General features: G+C 32.2%; 1 pseudogene; it reads right to left on the bottom strand.

Annotated features, from left to right (window-relative positions):
- Positions 1-5,822: 5,822 nt before the first annotated feature.
- LOC114749956 (probable inorganic phosphate transporter 1-5) lies at positions 5,823-7,900 on the bottom strand (annotated as a pseudogene).
- Between the last annotated feature and the right edge of the window lie 6,184 nt (positions 7,901-14,084).

Raw genomic sequence — 14,084 nt, 5'->3', positions numbered from 1 at the left:
AACTGAAAGGAAAATAGGTGAATGTGCTGATGAAATGGGTGATATGAAAACAAAATGTGCAGAAAATAGTAACTTGTAGTTGTGAAAATATGTATTCGGATTGTAAATTTGTAAATTGGAGTTATGCAAGGAAATAACAATTTAATGTTATGAAAACCGGTATTTTTGTTGTAAACCCACAAATTCCTATTGTTAACACATACTGTCTATTATTATTGAAAGTTGATTGAAATTGATAGTTGAATGATGTGCAGCAACGAATTATAACTAGCTACTAGTGGTTGGAAACAATGAGAAAGACTTGAGACAAGTGTTACAGTTGGACAGTGCACGAGAGTAAGTGGGTATATTTGGTAGTGGGTTGTTATCTTTTTTGTATAATGAATTGATAGTTGAAATATTTCATGACTATATGTGACGACAAGCTATCCCAAGTTTTGCGCTAAAATTGGTCGATAAAACTATAAGTGTATGAAAGATTTTCCTTAACTCCTGTTGCCAATTACGTAAGTCCACTAACAAACATACGAGTTATTGTTCTAAATTTCCCAACGCTCTTTGCAAATTGTCTAAATCCAATCATGAACACACTTGACAGACGCTAGCGTGGTGGTTCAGTTATATTTTAAAAAACCACTTGTAAAAACAAGAGCCCCTGTTGTAAACTTAGCTATTATTGTTGCAAATTTTCTAATTTTAGTAGTCAACATTTGCACTCGAAGTATGAAATTTGTGGGAAAAAATATATTATCATTACTAGACATGTAGTAAACACATGATATATAGTTCATTGCACTAAAAATGAAATTGTGGGTAATCCTTGTGCATAAGAATTGATACATCCTTTGCTAATATAAAAGACATATTGAGCTGACAGATTTCTTTTCAATTTCTCTTGGTTGTGTCTGTATCTTTACAAGTAGTTGTACAACAACTGTCAACCATGTATTTCTTGCATGAGTAATGAGCCGCCACAGCAAGTCTAATCTTAGGGAACTAAGTTCTTCTTACTACACAACATTAAGAACCATCAAACAAGGAACACAGTGGAGTACAAGATTTCAATCTAAAAATAATGCATTTATAGATAAGCACTTAATCAACTCATACTTCTACAAAACAGTTGTTTCCCGCCACCAATAACTATTTATAATCTGTTACTGTACATCATTCAACTATCAATTTCAATCAACTTTCAATAATAATAGACAGTATGTGTTAACAACAGGAATTTGCAAGTTTACAACAGAAATACCGGTTTTCATAACATTAAATTGTTATTTTCCTGTGCAACTCCAATTTGTAAATTTACAATTCAAATACATATTTTCACAACTGCGAGTTGCCATTCTCTGCACATTTCATTTTCATATTAGCCATTTCAGCACATTCACCCATTTTCCTTTCAGTTCTTCCTTCCTGAGTTCTTTCAACAACATATTATAGTCAGTGTTCTCCCATTCTCATCCACTTTTCAAAAATCACTAATACTGCATGTTTATTAACTCTAAAGAAGAAGAAGATAACAATCTCTCTCTAAAGTAGAAGAAGATAACAATCTCTCTCTAAACTTAAAAGCTATATCAGATTTTTTTTTCTCCCTCACTATCTAGTTATCCATGCATTTAAACGCTCATTTCTACATTATTCAACTATCACAACCCAACAATCAGCTCAACAGAACAAAATTTTGGGGAAAATGTTTACCTTATACACCAAGCTCTTCTTTTTCCCACTTTCTTCTTCCTTTTCAACAGATACAATACGCAGGGTATTTCAGTAAAAAAGCTTCAGCAATTAATTTCAGTTTGTCCCCTGGGTCCTTTAGTAAAATTTTGGAATCCTTAACTGAAATTTCAGATTTTTTGAGAGTTGTTTGAAATTAATTCCCATTTGTGATCCTTAATTGAAAGTTTACCTAAAATAAAATAACAAATAAGATCGGAAATATTAATTATTTAAATTCAAATTATTCAGGTGAAGTGTGAACATATAACAGTAGCCCCTCCAAGACCCATTTTAATTTCTTGCTCCCTAATGGTTACATAATAAACAAATATAAAAAGAAATTGGCATTTTTAAAGTTGACATGATTTTCCTAGGCGAGATAAGAGAATGTTAAAAATATACGGAACGAATTATTAGTGGCAAAGTTAAAAGCCTGTTTGGTTAAGTAGTAGGATATCAAATAAGCCTGTTTAAATCTAAATAAGTGATTATGAAGCACGTTTGAGTTGTTTGGATAATTTTTATAAAATCCTAATAAATCGTGATTGTAACCTCCTACCGCACTTTTAGGATAAGCAACAAAAAATAGCTGATGCATTAGAAAAATCCCAATCAATTTTCAGCAATTAAATTTTCTCTAATATAACCTTTGCTCATTCAGTGCCTCTCTCTATTCCATCCACTCCTGACACACATCCTTTTCGGAAATAGCCACTCTAATAATCATTCTAATGGTAATTATTTTAATTTTTTTGTTTTTTTAAAAAAAAGCATACATTATGAAACTGTTTTTCTTTTAATTTTATCTAAAAGATATTTTTAAAAAAAAACCAGATAAAACTTGAATGGATGAATACATATGATTGAAACAATGCGATGCAAATATTCAGATAATATTCTGATCTGATTCTGATAGGAGGAGCATCATTAAATTAAGAAAATAAAAATAATATTTAAATATTCATGTCATTTATTAAATTATATTTAATAAAATTTATGATTAAATTAATAATTATGAAAATGTAAACAACTTTATTAACTTCATGTCTTTTTTAGTAATTATATATCTATAAGTGATTTTAATAAATGAAAACCAAACATAATCACAATTCTTAAAATCACTTATAAAAAAAAATTCAAATAAAAATCACGATTAACCGGTGTCACTTATAAAATTCGTGATTATCTAAAATCACAGTTGTTCACGGCTAATTCAAACGGGCCCTTAAAATATGATTTAGGAAAAATAGTACTCAAAGTCAATGGATAATATGTATTATTGGGGTGAAAAAAAGAGCTTAAAGAATTCAAGTTACAGTCAAGAACTTAAAAAATAAATTGATTAAATTACTATTGGTACTCTTTTCTTAAAAAATTGCAACTCACGCTCTCTAAACTTACGATCTAATATTTTTTTATATAAAAAAATATTTTTATTCAAAGGGGGACACAAATATAAAACATTATCAAAATGTCAAGATTTAACAGTATTTGAATTATAACTTCAAAAAACATAAATAATACTAGCAACAACTTATTTTTATTATCTATGAACAATTTTTTATTTTTAGTTGTCCTGTGTGTGACGGCAAATTCAAGGTCAGTCGCCGGGTTTATTCAATCAAAACGTCACACTTTTTTAAATTAAAAAAAAAGATCTGATAAAATTTTATTACTCTGGCTCATGAAAAAAATTGAATTTAGTTGTACGAACCTGTAAGTGAAAAAATTGCGGATTCCGTTTATAATTTTAGGCTATTAATACTTGTCACCTTAAATTAAAAAAAAATTTCTTTATCATGGGGAAAACATTTAGTCAGAGTTAATATTTCATTGCTTACACGAAAGAATAAAGAAAAGTTAACAGCTTATGCTGTCAACATGCGAAAAGCCTGCTCAAGTCATTTCAATAATTAAGTAAATAAAAATGTGTTAATTAATTAGTATGAGAACATTTTGTTTGACTTATAAAATAAACATTTGAGGCTTGATGATGATGATGATGATTATTATTATTATTATTTGGCCAAGAAATCTGACTGTTATTATGCTTGCATGATTGAGGGCATTTGACTTAGGAGCATGAGGATGATTAATTTTATAGGATAAAAGAAGATTACAGATAAGACTGGAACTGTTATATATTCAAGTCAATTATATGAACCTATATATATAAAATATTAGCTAAAATAATTAATAAACCACAATATAATTGAAAAGAAAGGGGCATTTTGACATTTTTTTTATGGTGAGATAAAATAATACTAAAATTATAATACTTTTATAATCTTAAATATAAGACTCATTTAATGAATCTTCTATCTAGCATAGAAGGAGTATTAAGTGAGAATGTCCATTATCAGCATTGCCAAATCATTATCCTTTATATATAATTATATATAGATTATATTTTTTTTGGCCTAATTATACATAGACTAGATACTCCACTATATAATTGCAATATTTAAGTAATGAGATATTTTTAATAGGTTGACATGATAGGTTTGGCAGTGGAATGGGCCTCGTAGGATCCAATCCTCCTTCTTGTTGCTTCAAGGGATGGGCTTCTTGTGTCTGATATCGAAGCAGTCGATCGAGTTGGTTTGGGGTCCCTAGTTTGCCATAGATGCTTGCAAATGTCAACAGTTGTCAGCCGTCCATCATGTTTGCACGAGGTTTCAGATCTAAATTTGGGAAAATTATAATAAAGTCTTGAGAAAGAAAAGAAATATAAAACAAATATTAGAAGTTATCATTCTCTATTTTAGAATTTGTTATTATAAGCTGCTCAAGTTGTTATTGGGACTTTCTAGTATTTTTTTTTTTGGACTTGATTGTAATTATCTCTTTACATTTAACTTTGATATGTTTGTATGCATGTGTATGTTTAAATTGTATTATTACTTCCGATCCTTAATATAAGATCCTGTTTAACTTTTATTTTGGTCCTAAATATAAGACCTCAATCCACTTTGTCTTTCATATTTATATATATTTTTTCAAAGTAACCCTTCTAATAATAAGAGTTCTAATCAATACACTTGATTTGTAAGGATATCTTAGAAAAGACAACACCTAGTTAGGACAAATAACTAACTTAACTTACTTTTTTAATCTCCTTAAATTAGTCAATTGGTTCTTATAATTCGGACCGGAGGTAGTATATGAGGGAAAAAAAGGATGTTCTTCATGTGCTTCGAGTCTATATGTGGGGGCCCGTGGGTTCTTTGAAAAAGTAATGATATTTTACACAAGTATATATTAGCAAACTACAAATATCTGCTTTGCATATATCATGTTCTTTTTTTTTTTTTTTTAAGTTTTCATCTTCCCTCTAATTTCATGAAGAGATCCATGAGAGTCTTCAACAAAACCAAGTCATAATTCTGAATGAATAGTGTAGAGCAGAAGCAATCCAAATCCATCAAAATTTATGCAATTGGCTCCTTCCCATACATGAACTAAAAAGAGGAATCAACTAGATTTGGATTTAATAAAATAGGCTCATTTCTTATTATGTAAGAGAAATGTTCATATTTAATATCTGATCATATTTTAAATAAGATCGTTTCCAATAAAAAAAATACCTCAATGAATGTGAATTTGTTCTTCTTGAAACCGCCTTGTATTTTAACCTATCATCCTTTATGCCTTATATTACCTCATTGTCCAATTTGACACAAATAATTACCCGTGTCAATGCATCATACGTCATAATCCACGTGATCACAATACTAACACGTTTCTTCAAATCTAACCATCAGGCCTGTGATCTCCTCCCAAACAGAACATGGTGCCAGTAAACCCAAAAGCTTGTGACCAAAGAAAATTTGAGTTGTTGTCCTTCTTTAAAATTATGCATTTGATTATCATTCTGAACTAATAATTTGAAAGCCACACCCGTATTTCATCACATATATCATCCTATATATCTATATATATATATATGTTACAGTAATAACCGATCGATCATAAAGAATTTGGATTCTCGCCTTATGTTCTCTTAAGCCATCATCTCTGACGCTGTTTTGATGCTATTGCCTTCAAATCAATCCCAAGTAGCATTTCAAAATTCTGATACTGAATCCACACCCTCATACTGGAACTGTTCTGTTAGTAGAAGACGACTCTGCTCCATGTTCATCAGTTTCTTCTTCATTTTCTCTGCTCAATTCCTCCAACGACTTCCCCTTTGATTCTGGAATCAAGAAAGTGAACAACATCCCAACAAAGTTGATGACTGCGAGCATGATCAGAGCATTCTTCATCCCAATCCCAGGTGGGTACCCTGCATCTGTCTTCTTCGGATCCTTACTCTGTGCAGCATACAAGAACCCGAAAGCTCCGACGATCGCTCCGGCCTTTCCAGAGGCTGACGACAACCCGTGGCAAGTCGACCGCAACCTAGCCGGGAAGATCTCAGCCGGCACGACGAAAGTGGTGGCGTTTGGACCGAAGTTGGCGAAGAAGAAGGTCAGTGCGTACATCACAAGGAACCCGATTCTGTTCTCCTTCTTGGTCCAGTGATCGTAAGGGATTGCCAGAGCCAACATGAAGACGGTCATGAAGAAGAAACCCATCAGCTGGATAAAGAATCGTCCCAATATGTCTATAAAGGCCACCGTGAACCAGTATCCCGGCACGGTGCCGCACAGCGCGATCAGTACTTGTGCTCTTGCCACCTTATAAACTTCTTGAATCGCGCTCATTTCTGCGGCTGAAGGAAGCCATCCCACTGCTGAATAAATGTCTTTCTGGAAAAGATTCGAACTGTAATATGCAATGTCCAGTAAGAACCAGGTGGTACATGTTCCGAGCAAGTGAAGTCCATGTCTTCGAGCGAATTCCTTACTGAACAAACCGAAGCTGGTTCTGTCTCTTTCGTTTGGTTTTTCTTCTTTCTTTGGCTGTTCGGCTTCGAGTTCGACTTCGAGGACCTTGGCCATGTCGAGAGCTGCTTGTTTTTCGTTCTTGGCGACCAGAGCTGTGTACCTTGCCGTCTCAGGCATCTTCGCTCGCGAGTAGAAGGTCATTGCGGCGGGCACCGCTCCGAACATGAGGATTATCCGCCAAACGTAGTCAGCTTCAGGTGGAAGAGAAGCTGCCGGGTTTACGTTGTACGGCGGAGCCTTGTACGCGTGGTCGAACGCCGCCGCGACGATCAGAGAAACTATTCCGCCGGCCAATATTCCAAATCCTGATTCAAAGTCATGGGTAAGGGAAAAGAATCTCTTGACTGAACATCAATCGTTTTATCTGTGTAATATGAGTCAGTAATAATCAGAGTTCAATTTGTTTTGCACAACAACCATAATCGGTCAACTGAAATACGATGATTTAGATTTAATAATAATAAAACTTCAACATAGTTGAAATCGAATCAATACAATCAAATAAAAAAAGTGCCCATCATTTACATGCCAAAAGAGACCAGTTTAAGTGTGAATGATCACTGGTATAAGCAAAATTTTGAACAGAGTGAGAAATTATTAACTTTAACAAACCTTGCATGGCGAAAACGGCAGCGATAAACGCGCCACGAGTCTTCTTGTTGGCGTATTCCGACATGATGGTGGCGGAGAGAGGGTAGTCGCCGCCGATTCCGAAACCGAGCCAGAATCGGAAGAAACAGAGAGTGGTGATGACACCTTTCGCAGTGTGACCAAAAGAGAGACCAGAAGCAAGAGAAGAGATCACCATAAGAGCAAGAGTCATCCCATACACCTTCTTCCTCCCCAGCTTATCACCGAGCCACCCAAAGAAAAGCTGACCGGCCAACGTCCCACAGAGAGCCACGCCGTTGACGGCAGCCGACACGTTCGGCGGCAAGCTTCCGGGCTTCGGCGACCCTTCTTTGGTGTAGTATATCCTCCCAGCAACTTGGTAACGTTGGGATACTGAATAGATCGTATGCGTCGGTGAAGAAGCCCATGCCGGCGACGACGATGGCCGTGAAGTGATACCATTGTGTCTTGGCGACATCGAGAGCATTAAGCACGTTCTGATCATGCGCCATAGCCACAACGATTTATTATAAGGTTTCTTTGAAGAATTCAACAATCCTGTGACAACACAAGAACGATAGATCGACCAGCTTTGTTTCAATCTTGAACTTATATGCGGAGATATACAGACAGAGACTTCTGTCAGGCGGGTTTGAATTCGCGCATATGTTTCATGCGTGTGCAGATGGAACACTTCCGACGATGGAAGAATTTTCAATAAACCGCGTTGATGGTGAATTAATATCAGCCAGACTTTAAAAAACTCTGAAATTTCACCAAAATTTTTTACATGAGAAGATAAAAATACCCTTTGTAAATTACCGGATTTATGTTACTAATAGTCAAATTCTTATTACAAACTGTTGAATTTTTGTTATAAGTAACTAAATTTGAGTTGTAAATCCTTATAAATTTTACAGGTTTTTAACAAGAATTTAGCAATTTAATGATCTGCAATTCAAATAAAATAAAGATATTTTTGTTTGCTCGCACAAAAATTGGTTAGCAGGTACAGTAAAATTTCAGAAAATTTTAAAAATGAATTGAATAATATTAGATTAGATGGATGTGTCTCTGATTCGAAACGACACGTGGGAATCATCAGAGTTCTTTGTTATGAATAAAAACATATGAAAAATAAATATAATAATATAAAGTATAAACATACTTCTATGTCAAAATTCTTAGCAGCTTCATGACTATATGTATGTACTACCCCGCTACTAATTATAAGAGCCAATTAACTAATTTGAAAAGATTAAGAAAAGAAGTTAAATTAGTTATTTATAATAAATATGTGTTGTTTTTCTTAAAATACCCTTACTAATCAAGTATATTGACTAGAACTACTGTTGTTAAAAGGACTAACTTAGAAAAAAAATACGTAAATATGAAAGACAAAATGGATTAGGGTCTCATATTTAGGATCAAAATAAAAGTCAAACAAGATCTTATATTAAGGACCGGAGGTAGTATCTTCTAGAAGAATAATTTAATCATATATATAAATTTTAAGAATTACAAATTATGCTAATGAGAATAATACGTCATCCCATCTTAAACATAATAACTAGTTAAAATATTTACTTTAATTTTTATGTAAGATTTTAATTGATTTTGTTTTTTAAAATATAATTTTTTTAAAATTAGCCTTATTAATTACATATATTAAAGAAGTTTTTATTTAGAGATAATTTCAATACAAATAATTAAAAAAAGGATATTTTAAATAATCAACATATATTTTAACAAATACCTAACTAGATACGGAAACCGTGTTGGGACCAAGCACAAGAACTAGCTAGCCTTGGGTGACTTGTGGATGAAGCTAAGGGGAATCCGTGAATTTGTGTGCTTTAGGATTAGAAGCGAAGCTACTTGCTCATCTTTTGAGTAGTAACTATCATAAGGTATGACTATATATATATAACTTCACACGGCAGAATCAGATTCTAAATATTATGTATCAGTCGGTAAGAAGCTCTCTCTAACACCACATAATTTACCTCACTTTTAAATAATGTGGATATTCTCTCATAGAAAATACTTTTACTATATACTGCCAAACTGCATGTATGTTATTATTTTATATTACTTTCGGTTCTAAATATAAGATTATGTCTTATTTTTGAAATCCGAGGTAGTATTATTACTTTTGACAAGGACAATATTTTGTTTAAGTTTCTAATTATGAGAGAAGAGATCAAGCGCAGATGATTGGTTTTTTGGAGTTTACGTTAGACAATAATTAAATTTATTAAATCTCACGTATGCGATTCATATACACACATATTACTTTCGGCTCTGATTATAAGACCTCATTTGTAAACTACAAATGAGATCTTATAGTTAAGACCGGAGGTAGTATATGAATATATATAAAGTTCATACGTCTCCATGTAAAAGTGAATGTGAAAAAGCAATGAAATTAAACTAACATTCTACTTTGGCATTCATGGAATATTAATTATAATATTGTCAAAGTCAAAAATAACACAAACTTTCAAGAGTGAATAGAATTGTCAAATGTTAAAGTTGATTAGACCAAATGGATTTCCAAGAGTTTGTTTCATAAAAGATCAGAGTCTGCACATAGACTTTTGTTTAAATGGAGCTCTCATAGCTGTAAGAATTTGTTAAATCACATTGACATCACTGTTTTGGTTGAGACCCAATTAATTTGCAATCCACATATATAGCGTTTTTTTTTTCAATTTATAATTAATCCTTCATTTTCTTAATTTAATCTCCCAGATAACGTTTTTATAATTTTACCCCTTACAATTAAAATTAATTATTTCCTATATCAGTTTACTGTAAATGTTATTTATAAAGGAAAGGCATTCTTCTTTTTGCTGGGACTATGAATTCAAAGTGATCGACTAATTAATAATATTGTTTGCTCATTCTAATTGTATACGCTTGACATTGCATATATATGCTAAGATTTGAAATATTAATGTTCATAACGTGGAATTATTTTGAATTATAATGTTAATAATATTATATTTTGGGAAATTGGAAGATTGGACAATTATTTCGTTATGTTTCTTCTTCAAAATTAAAAAAACAGAAATAATTAATTTTTTGCCAACAGGTCAGGTGTCATAAATCAACTTGATTAATTATCGACGCCGCAATAATAATCATTATGTTAAATATTGTTGAAAGCTTCCTTAAACATAATGATATCTCCATTAGTTAATTTTCTGGAAAAACCCTTCAGTATTTTGCCCAGCCCTTCCTATATATCATCTAAAATAGTGGTGAAAGACTGAAAGCTATTTCAAAATGCTTGGGAGAAGCATGCTTGATTAATTGTTACTAAAAATTTAAACCGCAAATCTCCACCAGACAACGGTTTTTATATTTTGGAGCCATTAATTTCTCATCCGAAAATATTAATAAATATTATTCTTAAATTACAGACAGCGGCAGATTCTGTTATAATAATTTCACAATTTAATCAACGGCAGGAGGTTATGTGTATTTGCCAACGGGCATTGAAATAAAAGATTAGGCTGCTGAGTTTTAAAAATTAAAGAAATTCTTTACAAATAATTCAAGGTTTAAGGGGGCTGTTTAGTAATTTAACCTCCTCTAACATCAATACACACACAATTTTGTTGCTTTAATTATATATATAGAGCAAGAGTTACAATCTAATAATACCTCTGCCCCTTAATATGAAACGTAATTAACTAATAATTTGATAAAATTAAGAAAACTAAAAAAAATCACTCAATTATAGCATGTTACATGATTTCTCTAAACTATTTGTGCGTACGTTAGATTATATATCAGCTTATTAGTCGAACAAATTAGTTTAGAAACCAACAATAAATATAATATTTTAAAGCAATTTATGTAACTTCTTTAATCTCTCAAAAGTAATCAACTAAGTTTTATATTAAGGATCGAAAGTAGTATATATTCAGAGTGATATTTATACATTATTAACCAAAGGAAATCGTCGTCATTATCAAATTGAAGTTCCGTCCACGTTAGGAGATTGATCACCTAAATCCAAAGAAATTTGCATGTTCTCCTATCAAGGAAAGATTAATTTCGTATTATATATTATATCATTTTTATTGTTAAATCATAGCAATTAAAAAAATCAATGACTTATCAACTTAATTGGCCCATTTTAATATGTTATCGTGCTGTCAAGTGTCAAGAGTGGACAGCTTGCTTAAGTTAATTTTAACAATTAAGCAAATAATTAAATTAATGTTTTAACATATCAGCACAAAGCTTTTAATTCATAAATTAAAATTTGAGGTTTGACTATCATGCTTCTCTTGATTGGGAGTATTCTGTTTAGTTGCATACATTTAAACGCCACAGTAGATAAATAATACTCCCCCGGTCCTAAATACTAGTGTGTATAATGGTCTTATATTTAGGATCGAAGGAGGAAGTAGAAACTACCGAAAATAAATTTAAGGGCTAATTTGAATAATATTTTTCTGATATGTTATTGTTTAATTAATACATGAGAGTAATCGTTTTATATAAATATGGATAAAGATTTCTATATAAACTCTCTCCACAAATCAAAACAGCGTGGCTGCTAGGTTCTTAAATTCTTGGATAGGAAAAATTTTCTTATGTGTGTGCATGTAATGATAAAATATTCTCATATTACATATATAAAATAATAACAATATTCTAAATTCAACTTGTGTAATTTCGGATAGCTGGCTAGAATAATCCTTAAAATTGTGAGAGAGGGGGAGGGACAGAGGGGGGGAAAAGTTTATAGAGGTTACGGAAAATTTGATTCTTACCAATTGGTTGGGAGATGACCCCTTGATTGAAAACTTTAGGAACCAAATCAACCGGTTTACATTTTTGGGAATCCACAAAAAATTTCTGATTTTTAATAGAATTGCTCATAAAAAAGATGTATTTATCAAGTATCGGATCTTCCATATGGGTATGCGCAATTGTGAAACAGAAAATTAAAAACTGTACTACTCCTCCGGTTCTTAATATATATAGTAACTAATTATTGAATTGGTTTTAGTCCTAAATATAAGACCCATTTCTTATATTTATGAATTTTCTCTAAATTATCCCTATGGATACTCCCTCAGCCATAATCAATTGCAAGAGGGAGATGGGATATTAAGAAAGATGATTATGGTGTTTTAGGAAAAACGTGTCACATTTCTTATAATTAACTAATTTACCTAACTTTTTAATTAATTAAATTAGTTAAATAGGTTTTATATTAAAACCGGAGAGAAGTATTAGATTTAATTAATTCGGACTCTTCAAGCATCAACAGCAAATTTTGAGGGTGCTTTTAATTTTTAAATTATAGTAAATATTTGTAAATTTTTGGGGGCCAAAATATATACCAGTTTAGTGATATATCTAAGTTATTTGTAAGAAAAATGTTTAATCCTAAAAATAAGTCATTTATAGGGTAGTGAATGACTTTGATTCAATTTTACTCTGAAGGCAATAAAAGAAATATGTGATAGAACACGTGCAACATATTTTTTTCAATATTCTTTTTTGAATAAAAAATGCAATTTTTTTTATTAATTTAATACTTTTTTTATATATGAGAATCACGTACAAGTGATTTAGATATAAAATTAGCATGGTAATACCATTTCGTGTCGTTTTTTCACAACAGGGAGAGAGCTATGCGAGTTGGAAAGAGACTGGAATGCATAAATAAATGGGTGCAACTAGACTGGGTGAACGCATCCCTTTTTTCTTTTCCTTTTTGTTTTTCATAAGGGTTGAGAAAGAACCTCGTTCTGACGCCATTTTAGAATGTGAATGATTAAAAGTTGAGAGGAAAAAGATTCTTGGAATATTATTAATCATTGAATAAGAAGAATACAAATCAGCGTTTATATAGGCAAACCACAAGCTAATAAATTAACCCTAAAACCATATCTAACACAGAGACATTGTTGACGATGAAATAGGACAACTTGTCGGAGCTAAAGCTGTACCACCAAAGTGCAACATCACGTTGCCCTGCACTTCGTTGTGTGACTGACGAGGAGATGAAACTTCTTATTGCGCTTTGGTCATATTTTACCCCAACCGCAAGGGAACAGTGCATAACATAATACGGAAGTCCTTAATATAAGACCCTGTTTGACTTTTATTTTGGTCCTAAATATAAAATTCCAATCCACTTTGTCTCTCATATTTATACTTTTTTTTTTAAAGTAGCCTTTCTAACAATGATAGTTCTAGTCAATACACTTGATTAGCAAGGATATTTTAGGAAAGACAACACCTATTTAGGACAAATAACTAACTCAACTTACTTCCTCAATCTCTTCAAATTAGTCAACTGGCTCTTATAATTAGGACCGAAGGTAGTATCTAACATGGTGGTCAGCCTCAATTTTGCAGAGAGGCCGAGGAATTGCAGAGATAAAGTGGGATAATCTTAAGAAATGTTATTACAGGAGGATGGCCCAAGGCAACCATGCACCAGCGCCTCGTTTTTGGCTGTTCCATGATGCAAACTGACGTAAGTGGTGTAATAGGATAATCTGTGGTGCAAACTGAAATTGAATACAGGTCGCTGACTCTGCTTAGTTACACTTTTAATAGACATTAGGCTTGTAAATCTCTCTCTAATGTTGGACCAATCACTGCTGGTAACGCATTTCTTGTTGGCACAATCTCTCGGCTAAAGAAAACTTAGATATCTTGGTGAGGAGGTGTTTTCTTGTCACTGCATCCACTTACAATGTGAATGGTATATGGTTTAATTGCTTTTATTTCCTCTTCTAACTATGTTAGAGATTTGGAAAGTAACTTGATGTGGATCTATATGTTGCTTGGAATTCAAGGTGAGTTAAAAGG

Source organism: Neltuma alba, unplaced genomic scaffold (assembly GCF_004799145.2).
Source record: "Neltuma alba isolate B1F8T4 unplaced genomic scaffold, ASM479914v2 tig00006238_pilon, whole genome shotgun sequence".
Classification (NCBI taxonomy): Eukaryota; Viridiplantae; Streptophyta; class Magnoliopsida; order Fabales; family Fabaceae; genus Neltuma; species Neltuma alba.
This window is presented reverse-complemented; position numbering and strand designations above follow the sequence as displayed.